The 15,925-nt window shown below is 37.9% G+C and overlaps 1 protein-coding gene across 14 annotated transcripts in view; it reads left to right on the plus strand.

Annotated features, from left to right (window-relative positions):
* Positions 1 to 15,925, plus strand: part of Zbtb20 (zinc finger and BTB domain containing 20) — a 786,974-nt gene that overhangs the window by 520,187 nt on the left and 250,862 nt on the right. The gene's annotated exons all lie outside the window — the stretch shown is intronic.

The following is a 15,925-nucleotide window of genomic DNA, read 5'->3' on the forward strand; positions in this document are numbered from 1 at the left end:
GAGGCTTGGCAAAAACTAGACTTCATACCACCTTGACTGTTAATCTTTAATCTATATTAAGATCTGCTTAAAGGATGTTTCCTGTGATTATTCGTGCCTGTGGTTCCTTACTTGATTTTATTTTGAATTTGTTTTCTGGCTGAATTAAGCATTATTTGTATTTGAACCACACTTTGTTCAAGAATAGTTTTTCAAAGCTATTCTGCAACACACATCTCACTTAACTTTTTAAATATACGCAATGAAATGATTGAAGGTGCTGCATCCTTAGGTAGCACAATGCATCTGGAAGGCTTGCTCTTACATCTTTTGTAAAGCTCTCTGATTGAGCTTTAGAGATGAGATGCCATGTGCCGTCCTGTCAGCCTTATGGAAGCAATTTTTTCATTTCTTTACCTACTTCTCATTCTGTGTTCTTTCTTCTTGTTCTTCCATTCTCTCTCAGTTTCATGAAAATTCATTTATCTGTGACATTTAAAGGCTCTGTCTGAGAGGTGTCTGGAGCTGTGGCCAGCTGTGTGCATCAATAGCTTCTTAGGATCTGGCACTCTGTCAATATTTGGGGGCCTTGATAACCGCACTTAAATGCAGAGCCTGCCAGCCATCATGCTCTTAGTGCCTCTGTAACAAGTCCGAATGAGTGGATATTAGCATGTCAGAGCTTTCACAACTGGCGACACATGGTAGACAGTATGCAGGCATCTTACATGTGCCTTCCGCACCTCTCAGTGTTCCTTGTTTATATGATGTCATTTCCCACTAAATATAAAAATAGGAGTCTTCAAAGGGTACTTTTGTGAAAGCTAAAGTAAAAGACGCCATTGTACAATCTGGTTTTGGTAGGGTTTGTAATATATGAGACAATGATATATTGGCATTATATTTTTAAACTACATTCTATCACTGAATTGTATATTAGTTAATTTTATTATATGTAAATAACACTTTTTAAAGGCTGACTTTAAAACCAAAGAGAAAATTATGCGGTTATTTGGTCCAGAGTTAATTGCTATTTTATAATATAATTATATATTTCTAAGGCTGATGGGACCTTCTTTCTACATGAAGCATCTATTCTTAGTTTGTGTTTTACCGTGTTTTGATATTTATCTACATGAAGAAGAGATATTAGCAAATTTGAGAGAATAAGGCTGTTCTATAAAATGCAATCTATTTACAATTTCAAATATTTCATAGTTGCCTTCTGTATTAAATGAAGTGGTCCATTTATTTATTTATACATTGAATCATGAAACTATTGTTACACCAACTTTCCCATGACCTATCCTAAATTGTACATTGGCCTTTCAAGGTCTGTGAGAGACACCAATGTTAGTGTGACACCTTAGTTACTGAACTATTATGTATTATTGGCCTATGTATCACCTTTGGCCATTGCTTGAGGTAAGATTACATCAGGAATCTGAAGTTTAAAGAAGGGGATGAAGAAGATGAGAGTTCAACAGATGTCAGTCTTTTCCTAGATATTTATTTACACTCTAAGAGAAGTATGATTGACTTTGTCAAATTACAAAGGCTTAGGTCATGCTAAGACCAAATAATGTAGGTTTCTAGATATCTAAGAGAATAATAACCTAAAGCCCTTAATGCTCTTTGTTGGACTCATGAAAAGACCTCTTCCTTGGACCCATTTGACCACCATAACTCCTAAATTAGATGGATTCAGATCTTTCTCAGTTTTGATATTCCGTTCCGGTCCCTTATGTAGTCCCCAGACCTGCTATAATACACCTTAGATTTTAAAGTGTCTTTTAGTAGTACTATGAAGCTGGCGGTGGTGGTGCACGCCTTTAATCCTAGCACTCAGGAGTCAGAGCCTGGCAGATCTCTGTGAGTTCGAGGCCAACCTGGTCAACAGAGTGAGAGCCAGGAGAGGCACCAAAACTACACAGAGAAACCCTGTATTGAAAAACCAAAACCAAAAACAAAAACAAAACTGAGAAAATGAATGCCTAAGAAACAGCATTAGTGCAGTTTCAATACAATTGAAGATAAACTCAGGACCTCTGGGGACTTTAGTGTTATCTTGGGATGGGAAGTTTCAATACCTATTTTGTAATTATGAGTCCTTTAGAGGTCTAAAAGTTCATGTCACCAACAGTAATATTTACAAAGCCATAATTGTTTAAGTCCATTTAGCTCTTATCCTTGGTAATAAGAAGTACCCTCCAAAGGAAGGAGGTTGTCTTTAAGGGGGCCTCAAGGATGTACAAAAGAAAATCACAAGGGTTTCAGTCATTGGAAATTGACAATATAAGAACACATCCCAAAATTTGGGGAATAAAAAGGCATGAATATTGAGATAAACACAAGGGAAGCATTGTTATACATGGATTTGTGACATGGCCCATACTTTCTAATTCATAGATAATAGAATATAGCAACACATCCAACTTCTACTGAAGAAACGCACTTGATCTCTTACCTGAATTTATACTTAAATTATGTGGTCTCAGAGAGGAGGACATATACACACGCGCGCGCACACACACACACACTCACACTATGCAGCATTAACCACAAGGCATTTTGTTTTTGTTTTTATTATACCTCAAGGTATAATAGAGAATATTTTTAGCACCTTCTGTGTATGATGGGGAAACTTGCCTCCATTGTTGTTATTAATCATTCTAGGCTAAGAAGTTGTCTACTGATCACAGAGGGCAAGTAGAGAGATGAAAAGAATGGCACAAGAGTGCTAAGAACATGGCTGCCTTCTCTTAGCAAAGAAGGTGATTGTGACCTTGAGCTCTAGAGAACCCTGATAGAAAAGAAATAGCTGCTTACTTGCTTTTCAAAGAAAACCTGAAGGGATCATTCTGAAGATCTGTATAACACGAAGTGGGATCTATATTGATAGAGAGATTAACTCACCCCAAAACAGGAGCCAATCTTCCACCAGTTTTGTTTTCCTTTACTCAGAAATCTGTCTATTTGGGGGCCAATAAACAATCACTGCGGTAATTAGTTCATGAATGAATGGTTTATTGTGATTCCCATCCCTATCTTACTGAAAAGTCCACTTGCCACCCAAAGACTCCCAAGCAAGCAGTGTTGTCACTACTAAAAGAATGTTTTTTAGACTCATCTCTATTTTAATGTAAATTTTTGCACTTACTGCAAAAATAGAGGCCTTCACCCTTGTTGTTTTTGAAGAAACTTTGGAAACACCTGTGTACTTCTGTATAATAAATGTCTCTGTCTGCAATAATTGCATACTTTGTATTTTCCTTATGATGTCATAGTGGCCTACAAGCTACCTGCTTGCCAGAGGGGTGCTGTGACCAGAAATACAGAATATGAAGTTAGCTGTGTGAATCTCTTAGAATTAGGAGCTAGGAATAGAATTGATTAGGCATTCACAAGCATAAATAAGGTTGATAGAAAATGTGCAACTCTCATATTCTTATTTCAAATTATAGGTTTTATAAAAAGAAACTATTAAAAAATACTACCCCAATCTAAAATAGAGAAAACAGTAGATCAAAGTAAGTATTCTCTTTTCTGTAAGTGAAACAAATAGCTGCTTATTAATGACATTGTTTTCATAGTCAACATAATTTTAAAATGCTAGTCTAAAATTAACCTGTTGCATCAATGGTGCACTATGGATGATTACCCAGGAAGATTGTTATGATGCCCAAGTTCAGCTTAGTATTTGGAGGTGATGGTACTTCACATTCATCTTCATTGTCTCCTCTCCACCAAAAAGAATCCTCCCTTTTTGGGAACATGCACCTGAATGCAGCCATTTAATACTTCTACTTGCAAGCTGAAGACATAGAAATCTAATTCCCATCCTATTTGATCTCTCCTTGGAGAGAGAACTGGTAAAACTGGTTTGCCAGTCATCAAGTCATAGTAGGACAAGGGACTTCATTGATATGCCATCTTCTTTACTTGTTGGGGTTTGGCTTTGCTTTAGGTTTTTTAGTCTTTGTTTGTGTTGTTTCATATTTTTATTTTTTCAGAAACAGAGTCTTCTCTTAAATCTGTGCTTGCCTGGAGCTCACTATGTGACCCGAATAGCCTCAAACTCATGGCAATCCTCCTGCTGCAGCCTCTTAAATATTGGGATTACAGACATGAGTCCAATACCTACCTTGTTGCCTACATTATTGGCCCAGTGAGAGCTCTTCTGGACCAAGGCAAAGTTAGGGTTAAAATACACACAACATAACTAGCCAAGCTTCTATTGAATTTTGCCTCTAATAACAAGGGAAAGATTTCTAACACATTTATTTCATGCCAAGCACTTTGAAATTCTCAAGAAATAACCAGTGAGGAATCAGAGTCAATGTGGAGAAATGTAGAAGTGAAGAATTGGCCACTGAAGCCAGTGCTGGATTCTGGTGCTCCTCTACAGGATCTGGAAACATGTTTCCAGTATTGGCAAGCCCAATATAATATATAAGCCATTGGTAGAGTCAAATCGGGTTTACTTTAAAATTATATTTTAAGAAGTAGATATAGAAGAATGATGCAAAATCCTATCAACAGCAGAACACTATAGTTTACTGTTCCATTGGGTGTTGAATTTGAAGATCATATATTTTCAAAATCAGTGTTTTTATGAAGGATCCACTGTTATTCGAGGGGTGAGGAGGAGCCAAAGACACCAGGACTTTTTAAATGTGCTTAACCAGGTTGAAGGCAGTGCCACCAATATTTGAGTAGACTGGAAATGACCACATGTTAACCATCAGTTCCTGTAATAGTTGAGATACTACAAACAAAACTTTGTTTTTAGCTAGAGCCCATTACTTTGTGTATATAGGATTTTTGGTTTTGTTTTTTAAGTATGATAGATAGACTTTTAAGGGAAATCTGATCACATTTCAGTCTGATTTTTGATGTCATTATTCAGTCAGTGACCCAATATCATTACATTTAAATCATCCCTTTCCTGTGAATTTAAAGAATTTTTAATTTACCTCCCACAATATAAAGCCACTTTTGATGTATTTGCTATAAAATAAGGAAAGTGTTTACAGAATGTAATTAAGCGAAAAGACATTCTTAATTCAAGTATTTCTATATATCACACTCTTTCTATATGCCTAGTAATTTTTTAGAAACTAAAAATAAACAGGTAAATATGTAACCATTACTAAAGGATGTTCATATATTGGTGGGAGAGATATTATAAAAGCACTGATTACAATATGTAGTAGATTGAATATGGAAGAAGTCCATGTAGGGGCCTGTATAGGCTTGGCTGGGACAGTTCTGCATAAGCCCATAGTATTGATATAATTATCATAAAACCCTTTCCCCTTCAAAAGTGTCCCTATCTGAGCAATAAACTATATAGTCACCCTCTAAATAGTCATATCAATTAAATCTACCTGATGTTGCCTAGAAGATTTTCTACAGAATAGGAAATAAACTAAAAAGATTAAGAATACATTGCCATGGGCATCACCTGTGTACAAAAGAAAAGTTACGGATAGACTGACTAACCTTCATTCCCCTCAGGCTTGTCAAGGAAGTGGAGTGGAATTTAGCTCATGCTGGATGAGGGGGTGACAAAATGGGACAGTCTGTACCTGGTTGTAATTATGTGCTGTGTACAAGGGTTATTGAGCAGAGACTGAGTGTCATTGTGAGCAGACATGGCCGCCACCAGATCATGAAATGGACCAGGCACTGGCTACCTAGTATCCACAGCCATATTGTTTTCCTGTTAGCTTATGATTCTATAACACAGGGGAGTCTTCTAAACTAAAGTTTAATAATTCTGAAATGGTAAATATAGAAATAGCATTAAAGAGGAAAAAACACCAACCTCTCATGTCCCACTCTGAACATACTTTAAAAAGTCACCAGGCATGGGGCTGGAGAGATGGCTCAGAGGTTAAGAGCACCGACTGCTCTTCCAGAGGTCCTGAGTTCAATTCCCAGCAACCACATGGTGGCTCACAACCATCTGTAATGAGATCTGGTGCCCTCTTCTGGCCTGCAGGCATACATGCAGACAGAACACTGTATACATAATAAATAAATAAATCTTTAAAAAAAAAAAAAAAAAAAGTCACCAGGCCATGTAGTGTAGATGTCACAGAGCTCATTTTTGCCATAGATAGAAAAACAACCATGAGACTGTGCTATTCAGGAGGCATGCCTCACTCAGAGGCTAAGGCACACACTCACTTTAAGATGGGGTAGCTGTAAAGTCTAGCTTACCAGTTTGAGTTACATAGCTCTATGACAGCAGTTCTCAACCTGTGGGTCATGACCCCTTTGGGATCGCATATCAGATATTTATATACATTAAGATTTGCAACAAAAGCAAAATTACAGTTATGAAGTAGCAATGAAATAATTTCATGGTTGGAGTCACCACAACATGAGTAACTATATTAAAGGATCACAAGCATTAGGAAGGTTGAGAACCACTGCTCTAAGTTATATTCAGATGGGATGGAACCCAAGCTATTGTTTAAGAGAAACACAGCCGACAGCCAAGTAAAGAGACATTCTATGCAATGTTCGAAGTTCAGCTGGTTCTCAGGTCATTGTAATGGTGAGATGAGTGTCCACCCCTTCCACTACCTGAAAGGAATAACAGAGAGGTGGCAATAAGGAACTCCTTAAGGGGAACCTGGGAGTGTACATTGGAAGTACAATAAAGTTGTCTGCATGCAGAGGGAGAAAGGAGTTGGCATGGACACAAGCTGATGCCATGGAATACTTAGCATTCACAACAAATATGTGATTAGTTTACAATCAGATACCTCCTGCCCAGTGCACAGAAGCAAGATTCAGTCTGGGCTAGGGAAGGGATGGCATCAGGAGGCAGCTCAGCTTTCCTACAGGCCTAAGATGATAACAGCATACCCAAACCAGAATTCTCTAACTGGCCTTTCTATTTACAGTTTATTTAAAATTTAGGATGGTTTCCAGTGAACCAAAGAGAAGTGTAAAGATAGTAGAAATAGCTTTAATTCTTCAGTGATTAAGAATACATGTACTTCGGAGGTAAAGAAAACTAGCTTCAAATCTCTACAACTTACATATTTATAGTAAGGTCTTTAAAGTTTTAATTCCTCCATTAAAAACTGAGGCTTAAATATCATTGGGTTGTGAAAAGATTATATACAAATGTAAATTGTGTAACATGTGGCAAAGAATTATTAAACAATTGTTTTTTTAAGATTTTATTTCAGGGGTGTATGTGTGTGTGTGTGTGTGTGTGTGTGTGTGTGTGTGTGTGTACAGGTGCCTATGGAGACCAGAGGAATACATTAAGTACTCTGGAACTAGAGTTACAGTGGGTTGTAAGCCACCAAATATGGGTGCTAGGATCCAAACTCAGGTCCTCTGTGTGAGTAGTCCATGCTCTTAACCATTGAACCATCCATCTCTCCTGCCCAAATAATAAATGGTTTATCCAACAGAGGTCACTGTTATTTTCTTCTACTGTTTTGTAGCTACCTGGTCTAAGCTTGTGTTCCATCTTTGACCTCCTTCCCCAGATACTGTGTCTCTGCTTGAAAACCTGTTACTATGTTCTTTAAAAGTTACCCTCACCATTATTTATCAATTCAATACTAACTCATAGACTACGTGACATTTAGAGAGTAACGTCCTTATTCCTGGGTTCTAAGGGATAGTACGAACACCAAGGATGGCATGTGAGGGGGACTAGGGGCTGGGGACTCTAGTATTATCACCAGCCTCTTCATGAGAAACTAAGACAACTTGCCGAAAGTCACTGGGAAGCCTTGGGTGGGGAATGTTGAATTTTTTATGAGAAGATCTAGAATTCTGGAGTCTAAGTCGGCCAGGGGTCCATTTACTCTGAAATGAGCAGCACAAGGATGATCCCCAGTATAACTTTCATGTTATGATACTGCTTTTCTATCGCACAGATGAAATGTTTTCTAGTGCTGTGCTGGTCCTCTAGTCACCTGTGGCAAACAGGAGGAAGGCACTGGAAATTCCCTGCTCAACAGCCAAAGCTCTCCTTGTCACCAAAACTCTCATATGTTAGATCACATGTCAGTGTCTGCAGCAGAGCCAGGTCCTGGTGTCTCAGGGTCTACTTGTTACCAGTGAGTTTATGTGCCTTGAAGCATATGGCCTTGATATATGATCCCAGAGCAAAGGAGCAAGGTATTTCAAGCTGGCCACAATTTTATTGACTCTCACAGGCTTGCTTTGTAGTCATTCCAATAAACTAGATGAGAAATTTCTGGTGTTCCAAGCTATCCCATCCTCCGGACTCCATTTCATGATTCAGGGTCCAACAAAACAACTCCTGTGCTTTTGTGTGACACTGTGACCACAGGGATAAATAATTGCTTAGTAATTCTCTTTGAGGCAGAAAATTCTAAACATGGAGGAACCATTTCCCCTTAATGGGAGCCAGAAATCCTGTAAGTGCTTGAAATGGCATTCACAAGTCTGCATGGTAAACAGATAAAAACAGGAGCGCACCAGTTGCACAAATGACTTGCTTGTCACAAACTTGTCACTGTAGTCATCTAACATTTCGTTCACAGAGCCCGACGGAAAGTATGGAACAAACAGGCCCTGCTGACGTTTTGGCTCTACTAAGCCTTCCTCCAAGCTAACGCGTCTGCAGCATCTTCCAGTTCTAGACCTTTATCTGCTGAAGTTAGCTGATACTGTGCATGTGAGAGAAATGTTTGACTATAGCATTAACAAGTCAACGACAAGCAAGTTATTCCTGCCATTGAAATACTGCTGCTTTTAGCAGGCTGCCATTTTGACCTTGACTTTATCATAAAGAAGAACCCTAACAGAGCAGAGCCTCAGCAAGATATCAGGATTGTTGCCACAGGCCTGTGCAGATTAACAAAGGCCGCCTGTCTGGGGCTTAGATATGATGGTAGTGTGGGCATAGCAGACAGCTCCATGAAGAGTTATGGAAGATGTTTCCTAGTAGAACATTAATGTTATGAGCTTATTTGAACTGTTCCCAAGGATGGCTCTTCTGAGTGTTACCTGTACCGAAGGAAATTAAATTCACTCTCTCTTGCATTCTCTCTCCACCCACATATTTGTGTACACACAAGTGTATGCTTTATAGAATGTTAATGTTTGGAAAAAATGTAAGTGGAAACTGTTATATGCCAGCTTTTACACATAGTATTTGCCACTTCTTGAGTTCTTTCTATTTGTAACCTCCCCTCACCTCTTTCTCATTTAGTGTATATCTACAAATATTTACCCAAGCAGAGCTACACTCATGTCTCCTGAAACATACTATCTTACTGTACCTCTTTTAGCCTCCCCACAGAAAACTCATGTAGCCCTCCAAGCCATCACCAGTTCATTTACAACATAAGCCACCAGCAGGGAGTGCTCATACACTGTGCAGCCTCCAATCTTGTCTGTTTGAGGAGCCCTCCTCCTCTTGGGAACCCACCCTTAGTGGTTCCTGTCAAGTAGACCCAGACCTATCTACACACAGAACCTGGCTGGAGCCTGTAGTAAGAGCCTTGCCTATCCCCTGGTCCCAAGGGTTCGGCTTTGTTGGTGCCACTGGATATCAGCACTTGGGACAATGACACATTTGCCCAAAGATTGTTCCCTTATTCAAACAGCTGAGCTTCTCTTATTCACCAGGGTGTCAGGTGCCTTGTATTCCATTTAGGCCCTCTAGGTGTATCAACAGGACATTGATAGTGTCTGCTGTGGTTTAAATATTCACATGAAAGACTTCCATTCTGTGGCTTATTTTCTGGCTGATGCCATGGGTGCTTTTATTTTCAAAGGTCTTATGTAAAACAGTTATCTTTGTTCAGCCATGAGAACCAAATTCCTTGCCAACATCATGGTAGGCCATAACTTTCTTTTAGACTTGGAAAACTGACCACAGAGCTGTCTCCCAGGTGAATTGTTTTGATCTCATCCAAATATCTCCTGCTGTAATCGATACTTCTGTTTTGTGGATCTCCTACCTCAGAAGACAGGTGGGTGGGAAGGTGTAAGAAGAGGGTCCTTTCTTTGTAGAATTCACGACACTGTCCCTGGAAAAGGAAGTGAGGATCGATTGAAGCAGTAATTCAAAGTTCCTGAAAGAAAATATGTGAATGAAAATTTGAATTTTAAATGGAGTTTCACTTTTTTGTTTCTTTTTAAAAGTTAATAGGATTTCCATAATGATTTTGTGTTTTCTTTCTTAATAGAACTTAAATGGCAGAGAAAAGATATGTTTTATTTAATTCAGAAAAAAATAAAAATCTTTTTTATGGGAACTGTTCTTTTTAAATATGCATTAGAGAATAGATAGATAATAGGAGAAGGGGAGGGGAGTTGGGAGGAGAGAAGAACGTTTTCTTCCTATTCAGAGGAAGATCTCACTAGTGTAGTATATGTGTGTACTTGTTTTACTATGATTTACTTATCTGATTATTTTAGCAAAGCAAAGAAAAAAGGCCTCCTATACTGGAGTAATGCCATTTGACTCACATCATTTTAGGACAAAAAAAAATGAGTTTTTTATGAGGATGACTTTATGTTTCACTCCCACTTAGGGTGTGTTTGTAGATGGTAGGGCCCAAATATAATAAAGTAAACCATGCACACAAGATTGTGAGCAAAACAAGGCCCTAAGCGAAGATCTGCGTTTTAGTCTAGGCAGCCCCCCTCAGAGATTATGTATTTTTACAGTTTTATTTTAAAGAAAAAGTTTCCTTTTAATTATATGAATCATTGTGCTTAAATGCAGCAGGCATTTGCTAGTGTGATAACTGGGACTTCATACAAGCTGTGCTACCTAAGGAACATACATGAGCAGTCTGAACATCTTTATTTCCAAGTTCTACTTTCTCTGTGTAGTATAAAAAAAAAACTTCATTATTTCCATTAACTTTTCGCCTACTTAGTAGAGTTCACAGAAGCACTCTGTTCCCATCTTATACCTGAAAACATATTTTAAATGGGTATGTTCCTTTAATAACTATTCACTTAAGTAGGTCATAGTCTCTCATTCTAGGAGATTTAGAAAAAAATCAGATTAATGGAAATCTATTTTATATTTCCACTTTTAGCCATGTTTGAGTTGATCCTTGTAATTGTTAGTTTCAGCAAGACACTGATTATGTCAAAACATCAGTGTTTTTGTTCGTTTGGGTTCTCTGTGTTTAACAGAAAATAAAGGAAGTACGCATTTACCTTCTTGCAGTTATGAGAGTATATAGTCATTATTTATGCAAAACTTATTTTTTAGGTTTTTTGTTGTCGCCGTTTCATTTCTGGTTTTGCATCTCCAAACATCTGTACTGTAGCTGGTGCTGAGAGTAGCAGTGGTAGGTAGCAGTTTTCCTCCGCATTGTGTGAGAGAGAACTGGCCGAAAGAGAACCTTGCTTTCCATATGGCCGGCTTGCAGTGCGGCACGGAAGAGGTATTGTCTCTTGTTTTCCGAAAGCAAAGGTGAGACTCGTGGGCAAACAGCAACACTGCTGTCAAGTCATCTGTTGATTGGGATCAGAAAAGCGCTTGGCAGTGCAAGCCCTCCTCATCTTCTGGGAACCCTAGACGGAGGCCTTTGTTTGTTGGCAGCATTGGTCTGTATCAGAAGCATAGGCTTCTGGTCACTCACTTAAGAAAGCCTAAGATTCTCCTTGGAAAATTTTGCTCATGATTCAATGAAATGGTCACTGTATAAAGTGCTTGTTAATTGGTGGACTTGGCTTCCATTGCAAGAACCAGGAAGAAGGTGATACCTTTCCTTCTTTTGTAATGTAAAGTATTTCATAATAGTATAAAATAATCTGAAATGCAAGAATACAGAACCCAGGTTAGAAAAATCTTAGTAATTTGTAATACTTGTTTCTATGTCCATAGTCTGTTACTAGATACAGACAAATAGACAGTTCAGCGTGTAGCATCTATGTGTGTCAGGATCTAATCCACAATAAGCCACATTCACAGTGCCCAGGAAGAGCCTTGTCATTAATGGCGTCCCCATGGCTTTAGGAAAAGGCTGAAGACAAGCAAAACTCTTCTGCCTCCTATGGTCATGAGTTAGCTTTCTGTAAGCCATACATTAACGGCTTCTATAAAATGAATTCTTCTGTGTATTATCACTAAACTTTACTGATCAACTCTCATTGGGCATTATTTCCAATGTTTCCCACTGGCAAATGAGTTCACATTTGGTTTGTGACTTCTCAGGAGTCACAAACCAAATGGTCAAACCTTTAAAAGAGAGACTTAAACAACATCTCACTTAGTTTCGCTTTCTTTGTAAGCCTTTGGCATTTCCTTTGTGTGTTGCCTGTTTGTATTTTGTGCCCATTTTTCTAGAAGGTTATTCATTTTGCTTTTGTTAACTGTAGTGAACTCTGTGTTGTCATGTTCTTGGTGGTGTTGCAATGTGTCCAGATCTTTGTTCCTTTGACTCATAAGGACTGCAGAGATCTTTGCCCAATTTGCACTTCATCTTTTATGGCTGCAGAAACTTTTCTAACTTCTCTTTTTAACGCCGTCAATCTTATTGATACTTTCCTGTGTATGTGTTCTTGTGGCACCTAAGACACCCTTCCTATCTATAGCCAGGTATAAAGAAAACATCCTGTTTTCTTCTACCAGTTTGTTCTTGTTTGTGTTGGTTTTTCAGAACGGGTCTTGCTCTGGAGGCCTCCAACCTGAAATCCTCCTGCCTCGGCATCCCAAATGCTAGAGTAATATGCATGTGAGACGTTTCCCAGCCTTTGTTCTAACAGTTTTAAAGTTTTTTCTTTTTTATATTTATATTGTTAATCTTCTTTTTGTTTCTGATATATTACATGTACCCTAGTTTATTCTGTTTTCATGTGCATGATCCAGCAATCTCAGCATCATTAAATAAAATGATCGTGTTTGATGCTGCTATATAATTTCATCTTTCACCTACAGCAAGTTTGTTCTTAGGCTCCTTTTCCTCCAATGTACATTTTCCATCGCTCGGCAAATACCGTAGTGCCTGACTCACCGTAACGTGGTGATATTCTTGTGTACATTTTCCATCGCTCGGCAAATACCGTGGTGCCTGACTCACCGTAACGTGGTGATATTCTTGCTCTTCAGTGAGAATTCTAGGCCTAGTAAAGTTTGTCAGTGCTCATGCTGAATTTATTTCTAATTACATTAACTTTAGAGAAGGACCTGCAAGATCATGGATATTGTGTGTCTTACTGTCAGTTAGCTATGTCCCTATATTTATTTAGATCTTCCTTCAGGTTGTTAGTAATAATTTATCAATTTTCACATTAAAGCATCTAGCTTATTATGTTAAATTTTTTCACACATGACAGGTTTTTTTTTTTTACTATTCTGTACAGAATCTATTTTCCACTTCATTGCTTATTGGATATTATTGGTACATATTCAGCAAGCTTGCCAAATCCTCTTTTTATTTCTAATACCTTAGCTGATAATACTCTTAAGTTTCATACATTACCATATACATCATCAATAAATAATGTTTTCTTATAAATTCTAAAAGATTCAATTTCCTTTTCTTGTCGTATTACATTACAAAATTTCTATGTAGTGTTAAATAGAATTAGATTAGGAATGTGTCATGTTTCTTACTTTGGTAACGTATTTGGGTAACTGTTTGCATGGGATTTTGATAAATAAATATTACTATGTTACAGATGTTTCCATCATTTATAGTTTGCTAGGAAGTTTAAATCAACAATAGTTAAACTTCTCTAATGCACTTTCTGAAACAATACTATGAAAGTTCCTTGTAACATGTTAATATTTTATATAATATTAATAGGTTTCCTTATATTAAACACTACATTCCTGGAAATTTTCTACTTAGTCAACATATTTTTAAAAATTTTATATGTAAATATAATGGTTTTTTTTTTATCATATCTGTCCCTCGCCATGCCTTCTATTCCTACCACACCACTCCCAATTTCATGTCCTCTTCTTACATCGTTTAATGACTTACTGAGTCCAGTTAGTGCTGCCCACATGCACGTGTGTGGGACCATCCATTACAGCCCAGGCAACACAGTATGAGCCACGCTCCTGAAGACAACTGACTTGCCCTCCCACAGCAGCTATGGCTGTGGCCATACTCCCCTAAATGTTCCCAAACTTATCTGTCAACACCTTTTAAAATTGTAATGTTTTAAGACTGCATATGAAATATTGGGTTTAATATTGGAATTCTCATACATCATTTTTGTTCTCTATCGCTATTCTCTCCTGTCTTCCTCTTTCTCCCCCTCTTCCCCTTCAACAATCTCCCTTCTGTATTCTTTCAAATATATTTTATTACCTTTCTTTTTTCCCCAAGGTGACTACTTTCCCTATGATGATCTTTTTTTCTAGTTTCATGTGAACACATACACACATTTTTTTCTCTTGTACACAGTGTTGTTATATAGTACAGCTGGCCTGGAACTTGCTAGGTCAAGACTCTTCCTCCTAAATTCCATGACTGCAGTCATACTGCACCATACCTAGCCTGCTCTCTTTAGTTAGCAGGGAAATGTTATCACTTGATTTCTTTCCTCATTGGTGGTAATCCACTCTTTCCTTCTGGAAGCTATAAGGAGCTCTGTGTTTTGTCGTTTCCCTCCAACATGACTAGTTACAGATTGATTTCAAATTATCAATCCTGGACTCTGAGTATATACTTAAAATGTAGGATCAAATTTGGGAAAATTCTCAGCTCTTCTCTTTCAACTGATCATTTCATTACTATTGTCTCCATTTTCTTCTTCTGTTATTCTTGCAAGATATATATGGATGCTTCTGGGTCAGTTTACCGTGTCTCAACTGCTTTTTTTACTTTCTGTGATTGATTTTCCAAGTGAACGCCTTAAAACTAACTTCCAGGTCATTTACTTTTCTCTTTAAAATTGTATTACCTTAAGTTATCAAAACTAATGCATTTTTATTGTAAATGAATGTGCTTAAAGTTCTTAATATTTTGATTGATTTTCATATTATTCACTTATTCATATTTTTTTCTTTGTTTTTATTTAATAATTTACTGTTTCCTTATACATTTTACTACATTATATTTAACACCTTAACATATTTCTGTTAAGGTCTGAAGCGTGATCCTAATTAGCTTATCAATAAAAACAGGAGTCAGATATTGTAGTAAAAACTGAAAGATCAGAGAAGCAGAGCAGCAGCCACCAGATACTTCTTACCTCTTTGAATCCTCCAACCAAAAGGGCTGAGATCCTGTCTCTGCCTGTTCTACCACTTTCTGTCTCCACCCCACCTCATTACTTCCTGTCTCCTCTCTGTACAATCCTCCAGACCTCTAAGGTTAACTAATGGCTAGCTCCACCCTCTGTTCTCCAGGCAAGCTTTGTTTGTCAGAACACAAAGTATCACACAACGAAGGTCATTGTTATACTATTCTTCATGATAAATTTCATCTGAACTGAGGTAATTGATTTTATTGGTTGTTCTCCTTGGCATTAGCTTTCTTGATGCACTTTAGAATTTTGTCTTTAAGTTAATGCAGATCATAAGACTTCTCCTTTTTTTTCTTATCCTTTCTGTTTTCTTCTTTCTGATTTTTGTTTTGTTTTGTTTTGTTTTGCCTTTTGTCTCTCCTTCTCCATCTCCCTCCCTCCCCTCTGTTTGTTTACAAATGCCCGGATGGTGACTTTGCAGATCTCTCTTTCTGAATCCTTGAGTTCCTGCCTCCCATGTACAGTTTTTTTGTTGTTGTTGTTTTTCGAGACAGGGTTTCTCTGTGTAGCTTTGCACCTTTCCTGGAACTTACTCTGTAGACCAGGCTGGTCTCAAACTCACAGAGATCCGCCTGCCTCTGCCTCCCGAGTGCTGGGATTAAAGGCGTGTGCCACCACCGCCCGGCCACCATGTACATCTTTATAGTGAGAGGTCAGTATCCTCTCTGAAGGAATATTTTATCATAAGGATATGTCTTCATTTCTT

The sequence above is a fragment of the Peromyscus californicus genome, unplaced genomic scaffold (genome assembly GCF_007827085.1).
Source record: "Peromyscus californicus insignis strain IS unplaced genomic scaffold, ASM782708v3 Scaffold_16__1_contigs__length_79575227, whole genome shotgun sequence".
Taxonomy (NCBI): Eukaryota; Metazoa; Chordata; class Mammalia; order Rodentia; family Cricetidae; genus Peromyscus; species Peromyscus californicus.